At 33.5% G+C, this 12,360-nt stretch overlaps 1 protein-coding gene across 3 annotated transcripts in view; it reads left to right on the plus strand.

Moving 5' to 3' along the window:
* Positions 1-12,360, plus strand: part of LOC138716251 (cyclic GMP-AMP phosphodiesterase SMPDL3A) — a 1,162,941-nt gene that overhangs the window by 300,557 nt on the left and 850,024 nt on the right. The window contains exon 1 of one of the 3 annotated variants that reach the window (XM_069849111.1): positions 10,242-10,361. The exons of the other annotated variants lie outside the window; for them this stretch is intronic. The gene's annotated coding sequence lies outside the window, so the exon portion shown is untranslated. Of the gene's footprint in view, positions 1-10,241; positions 10,362-12,360 lie in introns of those variants that run through there. 3 annotated transcript variants of the gene reach the window in all.

Genomic DNA, 12,360 nt, shown 5'->3' on the forward strand with positions numbered 1-12,360 from the left:
AGTTTAATCTCTCCCTTATAGGAAAAGATTATTTTTTTAGTTCTACAGAATATATCTGTTATGGTAACAATGGTTAGATTCTTCGCCCAACAGTACATATTACTGTGGAATCTCGGCCACCAAGTTACTCAGTTGAGTGCGCTCCTTGTAGAACGGCAATTGACTTAATATATGTCAACATATATGTCGAATTTGGAGTCAGGCCATAAAGGGAAAAAACATAGGAGGAGAGGGATTCGATCCGGTGCTGTGGGTTGAATTCGGCGTAGCTTAGTGGTTAGAGCACTTGGTAATAATAATAATGATAATAATGATAATAATAATAATAATAATAATAATAATGATAATAACAATAATGTTTTATTTTCGCTGGCAGAGTTAAGGCCATAAGGCCTTCTCTTCCACTCAACCAGCCTCTCTTCCACTCATCCACTTGGTACGTAGTACGTAGAACCAAGGACTCAGGTTCGATCCCCGGCGCCGGAGTAAATTTTTCTCCTCTAACAACCATTAATAATTACTCTTCCTTCTAGGTTGATTTATACACGAGCCTTACAGAGCTGCGATCTGTCGGGAGAGGAATTAGTCTATTTCATCACATACATACTTTTTTGACCACACAAGGACATGGAGGGCCCCCCGGATGAGGGATCAGCTAAATGCCAGGGCGATCTCCGATACAACACAAACATTTTTAAGACATTACACACCATTCACTCACACATGTGATAGGATTAAGGGGTTAGGTACAGCTTACAGCAGTAAAATTTTGGAAATATTCAACATTTTTTTCCTCCATTACTGTATCTTGTACAATAATGAAAATTAGTATGTGTAAAACATTGTCCTTCTGCTATGTGAAAAATATATTTTTCCGATTTTTTTTTCTTTAAATTCGGTTCACTGTGCAGTGATGAAGCTTTTCCCACATAACTAAAAAACTATCCAACATTCTGTGATGAAATTTTTCGTGTTTATTCATGCATGTCATATCTACAATGTAATGCAAGATCATTTCTCTACCTTTGATAAATTGTCTGATAAAAAATAAATTCCTTTAAAATGGTCAAATACCAGTATTTTCTTCTAACACGAAATAAAAAAATATTATTTATTAAGGAATGTAGTTGAAAGAGCATGATATTGTAAACATGAGTTTTAGTAATAAAATAAAAGAGAGAACATGAAAAAGTTTAGTTTTTTAGTTATGAGTGAAACGCTTCATCACTGCAAAGTGTACTGCCAACATTTTGAATTTTGAAAATAAAAACTTATATAATTTTTTAAATCCTAAAAGTATTTTTTATATAGCTGAAGGACAGTATTTTACACATAGTCTACCAATTTTAATTTTATACAAGATAATAATAATTTCAGTCTCTTCTACATGATATCGTGCACTGTTGACATAGGAATGCCTAACTGTAGACTATGACGTGGAACGGACTTCTGAGGACTCTGAACACATGACTGTTGTATAACTTTCAATGCAGCAATGACTTGAAGGCAAACTGTTTGAGTTAATGAACTAATTACGAGCACTTAAAATCCATTTCACATAATACATGTTTCACAGTGAATTCGTAAAAACCCCACTATTCATTCTCGGAAACCCTGTATTTCAACTCTGTAACTCCGGAAAGGGACCATCAAAAAGTGCAGGAACGTTGTTAACTTTTAATTAAATAACCATATTGGACTTATTTCATATTAGCGCTGTATTTAGCACTAACAAATACACATATAGGCTAATATAAAAGAGATGAAGCTGAATATTGGACATGTAATTCTATACAGATAAAATTTACAAACAACCCACTTCAAGCTGCATAGGATTAGTGTCATTTATTTCACAATTTGAGGTCACAGTTTCATAGCAAACATTATAATGCACTTCACGCCCATTACGCGATTTTGACAAGCTTTGTATTAATCAGTGCATTTAATGAGCTTACCAGACAAATATGACCACTAAATTAACTGGTTGGAATGGCAGTCGCTTTAAATAAGTAATAAAACGTGAGTGACAAAATGGTTGTTGCTAACATCAGAGGATACGATGATGAAGACCTTCTTGGGCTTTCAAAGTCTATTAGTCTGAAAAACGGAATTTGTAAGATGTTGTCATTTGATCACATGATTAAAATGTAAAAATATGTATAATTTTAGTTTTGTTCGGATATTACAAATAAATCGTGACATGAATAGTCTAATGCAGGCATGTCAAAACCCTGCACATTGTGCAGATGTCTGTGTGCGATGTGCAGTTCCTATTCCCCTACCTGGAGGGAGTGAATCAGGTTGGAGGGGAGCGCGTCAGGGCTATACAGTACCTGCAGTATCAGATCAGCTTTTGTTTCAGTAACACAGATCAGTAAGGGTGCTTATTGAGCTGTGACTGTGAATGCGTTATGAAAAATAAAGTGAAGAGTTCACAGATATAACAAAGAAAAGAAATCAAGAATCATATAACATAATTGTTATAATATTTTCCTCACCCAACAATAATTATTTTAAAATGAAAGGCTTTCATCAGTCCATGTCGAGGTAATAGTCTTGTGACAGTTTAGATCAGATTAGTAAAGTTATGAAAATATGATATTCGCCAGCGCTTATTTCTTAATCAGTACTCTGATGGCAAAACAAACTTGACAATGGCGTTGTTATGGAGTCTGTACTAACACAGCCATCAAAAGTTAGACGACTTACGACTTCCATTTCATAAGTTGGTAAGTGATGAGAATATACTGAGGAATACATGTAAGACTCTTGAGATTGTGAGGAGCGAAGAAAAGCAACTATTTGCAAGGCGGAAAAAAAATTTCTGGAAAAATATATAATGGCAAATTTTCCATCTCACGTCACTATATTATGTTAATATACTTACATTAATAAATCTTTAAACCTGACATAAAGAGAATGTCGTCACTTCCCGGCTTGTGAACTACACTTTTAATTTCTTTCAGTAACGCTCCTAACTTGTCTCAAAGTTTTCCAAATAAATTATATATATATATATATATATATATATATATATATATATATAAATTTAATTTCTAAGCTTAATTTGTGCTATTTATTAATATTGATGTTAATTTATATTGACATACAGCAAGGAAATGATTTCTGTGTAAAAACTTCACAATGTCCTACTGAATGTAATTAATTGGAAGTATAATATTTTCTTCAACATTTGTGTAATAATGGTTCCAATAAATAACAATACTCGACGAACAATGAAAGAGTAGGTTTATTACTTTAAAGTAATTAGTACCTGCTACGTAAAATGAAATGAAGAGTCCACTGCAAGAATGATGGATGTCATTTGTAATACATTTTGCAGGAGAAGCAATTGAAAGTTTGAAATGCTTAGCGCTCAAAGCTTAACTGTGATTTTCTGATCATTACTGGACAATGACTATCAGTGTTAATGCCATATAACTCTCTACGTACATTCTACATGTCTTAAGATATGCATTGACAGTCTTGGTTCATTTTCGACAAGAAAGTGACATCCATCATTCTTGCAGTGGACTCTTCAAATACTATGTTTGTTTTTTGTTGTTTCGAAATTACTACAATATTTTTTTTTCTTCAAATACTATATAAAAATCATGTTATTAAATGATGCTTTACAAACCACTGCTTTGTGAAGTATAACTGAGTAAGCCAAATGTTTCTTGCATTACAATTATCAAATATAGACACTGTTAGTAACTGTCTTTTCTTTTCCTTCTGCTAAGTGTGTTTATAATGTCCAAATGTCTATTTAATCCAACCCTAGAAGCGCAGAATAGATTATTGTACACCCCTCCAGCTAAGAACTGGTAAGAGCAACGCTTGAATGATGCAGTCCGCACAGACCGGCGATCCGCGCACATAACTGCACATTCAGTGTCTGATTTCTGGCGTGCCTAGTCTAATGCAAGGACATTATTATTTCACGTGTCACTAATGTATAAGTATATAACTATTCAGTAATACAGAGTGAGTCAGCCAGGACTAGACCGGCGGCAACGGAAAGTCTATGCATAGTAAATGCTGCGTCCTCGCAGTGATCAGACCTCTTGCTCTCGTACGTTTCGTGTTTAGCTAGGTGTTATGTTAAGACGAGACTGAGAATTTTCTATGGGTCGCCTGCCATTCGTTTTATAGCTTGCGAAAACCTGGAAAAAACCAAACCACGCCATAAGGCAGCCGTGGCGAAAATGTGACTCACGAGCACTTTGTGGCGCACAATGATAACTGTGAATTTCTCTTGCTTTCTATCTCCCACAACTCCCACCCTCTCACTCACTGGAGTCAAATTCAGTTCCATTTGTATTTGTCTCTGATTTTCGAGTGGCATATCGTTACAATGTCTCTCTCGAAACCATGTACCTCTACAAAAACGAAAGTTTCAAGTAGGATGGGAGGACGCATTTTTTTGCTGCCAATATCATGAAAATATTAAATGTATGATTTGTTTACAAGTATTACGAGAAAAACGGTTGTATAACATAAAACGGTATTATACTACATGTTACTCATGAAACATTAAAAGGTTAAGTATTATTATTATTATTATTATTATTATTATTATTATTATTATTATTATCTCTGTACGTCGATCCTTCTTCAGCAGATGTACGAATAATGCGGTTAGCTCTTCAACTTAAACTCACAGATTTACACTGTAATGTTACAATGAAAGCTAGATGTAAGGACTTGACAAATATTGAACTTTTCAAATCTTTGCCAAAGAATAAATATCCGAAGCTTCGTTCTTTCGCTTTCTCTTTTGAAGCCATGTTCGCTACAACTTACGTTTGTAGAAAATTATTTTCAATGAAAATAGTAAAAACCAAATTTAGATCACGACTGACAGACAAATACCTTCGTGATCAACTACGACTGGCGGTAAGTGACATCATTCCTGATTTTGAAACTTTTTCGCATAGACATTCTGAAGACAGTTAATTTTAGGTTGTGATATTGTGTGCTATGTTTCATTGTTCATTTCTCTCTTCGTTACACGTGTCCACACCTGTGGAGTAACGGTCAGCGCGTCTGGCCGCGAAACCAGGTGGCCCGGGTTCGAATCCCGGTCGGGGCAAGTTACCTGGTTGAGGTTTTTTCCGGGGTTTTCCCTCAACCCAATACGAGCAAATGCTGGGTAACTTTCGGTGCTGGACCCCGAACTCATTTCACCGGCATTATCACCTTCATTTCATTCAGACGCTAAATAACCTAGATGTTGATACAGCGTCGTAAAATAACCCAATAAAAATCGTTACACGTACTAAACGTTAGTTTGTAGCCTTGTACTGTATAAAATTGTATTTAAGTACGTTAATAAGTCAGACAGTTGCTTCACTTCCCCATCAGGTGTCCGCCTCCCTCCATAGGTGCTATGCACGTTGCAGGTTACACAGTGGCTCGGCGCACGATCACATTTTCGCCACGGCTGCCATAAGGGATTCGAATCCAAGCCGGAGTAGAGCTTCGGACCAGAAAACCAACTCCTTCCAGCAGAACTGTGACAGTGGCTATGAACACACAGACCTATAATATACAGAAAACGCAAAGTATGTTGGAATAGATGCTAATTGTGGGACAGCTCCTGTAATAGCCTACATTAGAACGCATGGCGTAGTTACTTGGTTCCTTGTTATCGCTGAGGCTGATTTATTCCTGTAGAGCCATGTGAAATGCATTGTTTATTCAGCACATCTAGTGCTCTACTCGTAGGCGTAAGAAGGAAGAATTCGGGAAGCCATCGACAGCATCTCCTGCATACTAAAACGAACAAGGGCAAAAATCGATTATCGATAAACGGACCACATGTTGGGATTCAAGAACATGTTGTAAGCAAACTTGAACACATAGTTCGTCCGGTTTCAATGAGGCATGTCCTGTAGGGTCCCGATTTCAAATTTGAAGTTACTTTAATGCTACCGTATATAATTTTTTTTTTGAAAAGGTGGTCATAAGGACTGGATATATGGGGCAGAGATGGAGAAAAGGATGAGATGAGGAGCAGGAAAATATAGTGACGATGAAGAGGACCAAAGGAAGAATAAATAGGCACCCTAAGAAAGGATTGAGATAATAAATAGAAAAAGGATCGAGAAGTATAGGGGAGGGAGAAAGGGTATAAGCAGACGTGTAGAATAAAATATAAGTAGGCTATTTATAGGAAGTGAGAGTAATGATAATGGATTATGTGTAAGAAGAATATTGAGAAAGTGAAAGTGAGCGCAAATAGGAATGAGAGAAATTAGTGAGAAAGGGTTAAGAGAAGTGAACAAGTGACAGCATAAAATTAATACTAACATTTGAACGTTGGAACAGTAAATGAATATAAGAGAAACATAGGAGAAACGGTCAAAGAACAAATAGGACAAATAATTCAATATGATAATTTATAGAGATAAATTGAAATTGAGATTTTAGTGAATAGCAGTTAGAGGATAAAGGGGTGTGAAAGTAGTATAGAATATTAGATATATTAGGATTAATGAACGAATAGAGAATAGCAAATGAAATGTAGGGAAATACTGAAGGGGAGATTGACCAAGTAACAAAAAAGGTACATAGCGTAATTGGGAGTATGTGTGTAGACGTGTACTGCAAATAATGTGTTATTGTAATAATATGTTAATGGTGGCACCGAATACAGAAATGTGAGGTACGCCATTACATGTAAAGAAGTGCTGCGACGAAATATATCATATCATATCATAAATAGAAAAAGAGAAGATGAGGAAATGGAAGAAAATAGAAGCAGATTAAAAGAGGAAGATGAAAATTACGAAAGAAAAAAAAAGATGAGAAATAAGAGATGGGACAAAACAAAGGATGAGGAAAAAAAGGAACGTAGAAGAGGATAAGATGAGAAAGACGATACAAGAAGGTGAGGAAAATAAGAAAGTAGGCAGCCAAAAAGATGAGGGAAAAAGAGAGACGACGAGGAACCAAAAAAAAAGAAGACACTGGAAAGATGTCAACAAAATAAGAAATTTGGGAGAGAAAAACATGAGAAAGAAGTTAAGAGAGAAGTTTATAATGACGAGAAAAAGAGGAGAAAAGAAAAAGTAGAACATGAGGTAATAGAAGGGAAACGAAGAAAATATAGGAAAGAAAAATAGAGAGAGTAAAATGAGATATAAACGAAGAGGAAAGGCTAAAATTCACGAAGAACAGAAGGAAAAAAGAAGAGGAATGGCGGGGCGGGAAATGACTAACAGACTTCGAAGCTTAATTGAAGAGTGTGATACCAAAGCGCGTTCTGTCCATTTTTATGAAAGGACTGGGCTAGTTTTTTATCCACCGGTCTACGGACTGAGCGAGTTTTCAAGTGACATACACAATAACACAAACTTCTAGACAAGAACTGGCGTTGTTTTGGAAGAACATATGCTTAAAATAAAAATAATGATAGAGGACTCAAACATATATGATTTATGCATATATATATATATATATATATATATATATATATATATATATATATATATATATACTGTATATATGCATAAATCATAAAAATAGCCAAATGGATTGAGCGAGTTTTGGAATCACGCTCTTCTTTATTGATATATCATAACTGTGGAAACATTATTTTCCTCCCACCTACGTCTCGGCCTCCCCAAAGGTCTTTTCCCTCAGGTCTGCCAACTAGCACTCTGTATGCACTTCTGGATTCATCCATACGTTCCTCATACCCTGTCCATCTCAAACGTCTGGATTTAATGTTCCTAATATTATGTCAGGTGAAGAATACAACGCGTGCAGTTCTGCGTTGTGTAACTTTCTCCATTCTCCTGTAACTTCATCTCTCTTACTCCCAAATATTTTTCTAAGCACCTTATTCTGAACACCCTCTCTCAATGTGAGAGTTCAAGCTTCATAACCATACAGAACAACCGGTAATATAACTGTTTTATAAAATTGTTCCTTACCTCATTCTGTTAATTTTCTCTATTTTATTTCAACTTCCTCTCATTATTTTCATTTGTTCCTCATTTTCTCCTCTTAATGCTTTATTTTCTTTCCTCACACTATTATCTTATTTTTTTTCTTCCTTTTAGTCATCTTTTTTCCTAATGCAACCATTTTTCTCAATTTCTTTTCTTAATTTTTTCCATCTTGTATTGACCTTCTTTTCTTAAGGTTTTTTTTTTACATTTTCCTATTAATTTTCCCTCTTTTCTCAATTTTTTCTGTTACTTTTATTCCTAGTTTTCTGCAGCTAGTTATCTTATTTTTCTCTTCATATTCTCAGCTCTCTCCTTTATTATTTCCTTCATCTTTCTCGTTCATCTTCGTATTTTAGTTTCTCCCTTAGCTTATTCAGATTCTTTCCTTAATTTTCGCTTTTCTTCCCCAGCACCTAATTTATATATTTTCTTCTGTTTCTCAAATTTGCTCTTAATGTATTATTTTCCCCTTCCTCGGCATCGTTTCTTAATTTTTATCGCTCTTTCTGAGTTTCTTCACTTCATTTCCTCTATTCTTTCCTCGCCTTTTTCTCCTCCCTTAGCCTTCGTTTCATTCCCATATTCTATTTTACCTTCTAACCTTCTTCTTTTCTTTTTCCACTCTTTCCTTCGTCATATGTTTCCGTGTCGTTCTCTTTCCTATCTCCTTCTCTTTGTTTTACTTCATTATCCTCAGCTTCTTCAGTTACCTTTCCCATTTTCTACCTCATTTCCTCCTCTTTTTCTTCCCTCATCTTCTTCTTTACGTTTCTTATCCTTCTCATCTCCTTGTCTACCTTTTCCATTATGATCGTTTTCACTTCTTTTTATGTTTTGTCCCTTATCTTTTCTTCATTTTTATTCTTTTCCTTCTTTCGTTTATATTCTTTTTCTCTCCTTTTCCTCGTTATCTCCTTCACTTTTCATCTTTATTTCCTCAACTCTTCCATTTTCCCTCCTTTTCTTTTTCATATTCTCTTCCCCTTTTTCCTTTTCATATTCTCTTCTTGTTTTCATTCTTTTCCTTCTCATTTTATTTTTTTCATCATCTGTTTCTTTCCCTTTTCCTTCAGCCCTACGCTTCTTCACCTTCTATCTGTTAATCTTTCTCATCTTCTCTTTTCCTTCTCTGTTTCTCTCTCAGTTTCTTATGTCTTCGTTTTCCTTCTTTCCCCCTTTTCTCTTATTTTCCTTTTCCTTATCCCTTTCACTTTTGTATCTCCTTCTGATCTTTTATTGTCTCCTATTACCTTTTCTCTTTTACTCTTATCTGCTTTCTTTGTCCTTTCTCTCTTTTTATCTCATACCTTTCTTTTCCTTTTTTTGTTTTTTCCTTCTCATATTCTTTCCCCTTTTTCCTTTTATATATTCTTTATCTCTTCTTTTTTCAAGCTTCTCTTCCTCATGTCTTCATTTTCCTTTCCTTTCCTCATCATCTTCTCTTTCTGCTCATCTCGTCTTCCTTTGATCGTCCTCAACTCATACTCCATTTCTGCTACTCATTTCTTCTTATTTCCAGCTTGTCTACACTTATGATCACCTCGTTCTTAATGTTATTATAAATTATTGATATCTTACATTATTTATAAATATTAATCTTCTTATAGAGAAAACTGTTGCTGAGTGGCATTACAACACAAAACCAGGTAATAACTATTTATTACTTCAGATTTAATGAAATATATCTCCTTACACAATGCATTTTATAATTTCCCGAAGCCACATACCTTTCTGTGTTAGACTAAAAGAATTGTCTCTTACGTTGAAAGAAAAAAAATGAAAATTTAACTTCTCAGCAGATAGGCTACGCAGTAAACAATTTGACTTGTTTATGTGTTGTAAATAGTAGCTGAAGAAAAGGATGCACATACAAGTAGGCCTGTTAATGATGACATGATAAAAGAATAGCATTTTTACCAATTAAGAAAAAAAAAAAAGGATAATGGAAAACCTGTCATGCTTTCAAGACAACGTTTCAAATTGCATATATGGAAATGAAGCACAATTAGCAAAAATAAAATCTACAACTTAAAGTATCTATTTGTACAAGAACATCCAGTAAGGGTCATTGATTTAAACGGAGATACAACTATTTCTCTATGTATTATGTATGTTTAAATGTAAAGGCGGTCTGTTTCCTGGTGAGTCATTCCTGTTCTGTCAGGTGACGCACGTACTGGTCGTAGAGCTGTTCCAGTCCATTCCTTTACGTCGTGTACACAAGCAGTAAGAGTCGAAGCTAGTACCGCTCTGAGTGTTCGAGCTGATGTCGCGAGTTAAACATTTATGTTGGCATTAGACTGCTTGCTTTCTCAAAGACCGTGCACGATAAACTTACAGTGCGATGGTGCTAGAAAAGAAGTTGAAACTACTGACAATTATGGGGGCTTCTACGGAGAGGTACAGTATTTGCATTGCGAGCAGTGTCTTATTTTAAAGATTATGTTACACTGTATTGTATTTGAGTTACATTATAACTGTGGAACTGTGATCTTTACTAACTTACATCATGTTATGGGTAATATATTCGTCACCATTATCTACATATAAACATTTTTTTTCGTGAACATGTTTCCGTGTACTTACTCTGTGCAGCATGAAGAAGCATCAAGGACTGAAATCCGTGTTACGTAGAAGATGTATGCTTTCACATTACACGTTTTACATTACTCAAAATTATGATATTGCTATTAGTGTAGTTACCTAACTAGTAGTGTGGAATATGAACCACATATTAAATTAAATAAAATAGCATTGATTTCATTTATTACAAACATTAACAACAATATGTTCGACAGACTTTCTACATTTTTCTTGGAACACCAGTCTTAAAATTTTATACATTCCACTTCATATTTTACGCGTTATTTCGATCGTGCTATACATTCAATTGCAGAATCTACAGCATTTTCAATCTATGAATTCTTGTTGGAACTGATTTTAACAATGTTTGTTTATTTCTCCTAGTACTGATGTTCTTTTGTTACAAACAAAAACCTATCGTGTTCAAAACTAACAAAACATAAACGAATCGGCTCTCACAATGAAGAAACTAATAATAATATAATCGCCTTTCCACAAAAGACATGTTGAAAAGTAATAAAAATTATAAATACTTTTATTAAAAAATAATTTCTTTACCAAAGTGAATAAAACGTTGTACCATATAACTGTCGTAACTTCATATTACATTGCTCGACTGGTTATCAAGCTTGTATCATAATATGAAACGTTAAGTTACTCATAATGTAAATAGCTATTACGATGAGAGTTAAAGTGTTTTGTTGAAATAGCTTCTAGCACTAATCTAAACGTTTCATTACCTAGACATGTTCATCTAACGTTGCCTACTCCTAGCAGTACTTAATTTTCCAAATTTTTATGTTAGTGTTTAAGATTTGTGCTTCACACTTCTATTAATGTAGTCTGTTTACTGTTTTTGCAACGTATTATACACGTTTTTAATCATTTTGTCGTAAATGTGTGTAATTATCGTTTCTAGGACTATTTCGTAAAACCATTTGCTGCTTCAAGCTAATTTCAGAGGCCTCAATTTTTCCGCATTTCGTCTTGAAATTCAGCATTACCTTAGTCTGCCTTAAAATGTTCAGAATTTTACAGATATAAAAATTGATTCTACTGCAGAAATTATTATATTCTTAGCTATGTGACATCAGAGACTTGATTATATTTGATATAATTATTTAAAATATGTAATAGCGATATTTAATTTCTTTCGTAACCAGAAATTCTTCTCATTTTCATTTAACATTGGCCTATACAAATACACCTTAAATTCCGGAATTCATCAAAATTCTTTCAGGGAACTATGACATTTGTATTTATATTAGGATATCGTGCATTTCCTTAGCAATGACAGAAACTGGCTTTTTACAATTAACATTGAAGTGAAGTAGTTTATTTATTTATTTATTTAATTATTTGCTTTTTGTCATCTGGTTTGTTTATGTAATTATTTATTTATTTACTTATTTATATATTTATTTATCTTTGTTTACTTGTTTATTAATTTATTTTCTTACGTAGTTATTTATTTATTTAGTTTATTTGTTTATTTATTTATTTATTTACTTATATAGGCCCTATTTATTTATTTATTTATTTATTCATTAATTAACTCAGATATTTATTTATTTGTTTCCTTATTCCTTTATTAATTTATTAATTTACTCAAATATTTATTTATTTATTCATTTATCTATATATTTATTTATGTATTTATTTATTTACATATTTATTTATTTACTTATTTATTTATTCACTTATATATTTATTTATTTACTTATTTATTTATTCACTTATATATTTATTTATATACTTATTTATTTATTACTTACTTATTTATCTATTTATTTATTATTTACTTATTTATTTATCT

This window comes from Periplaneta americana, chromosome 16 (assembly GCF_040183065.1).
Source record: "Periplaneta americana isolate PAMFEO1 chromosome 16, P.americana_PAMFEO1_priV1, whole genome shotgun sequence".
Taxonomy (NCBI): Eukaryota; Metazoa; Arthropoda; class Insecta; order Blattodea; family Blattidae; genus Periplaneta; species Periplaneta americana.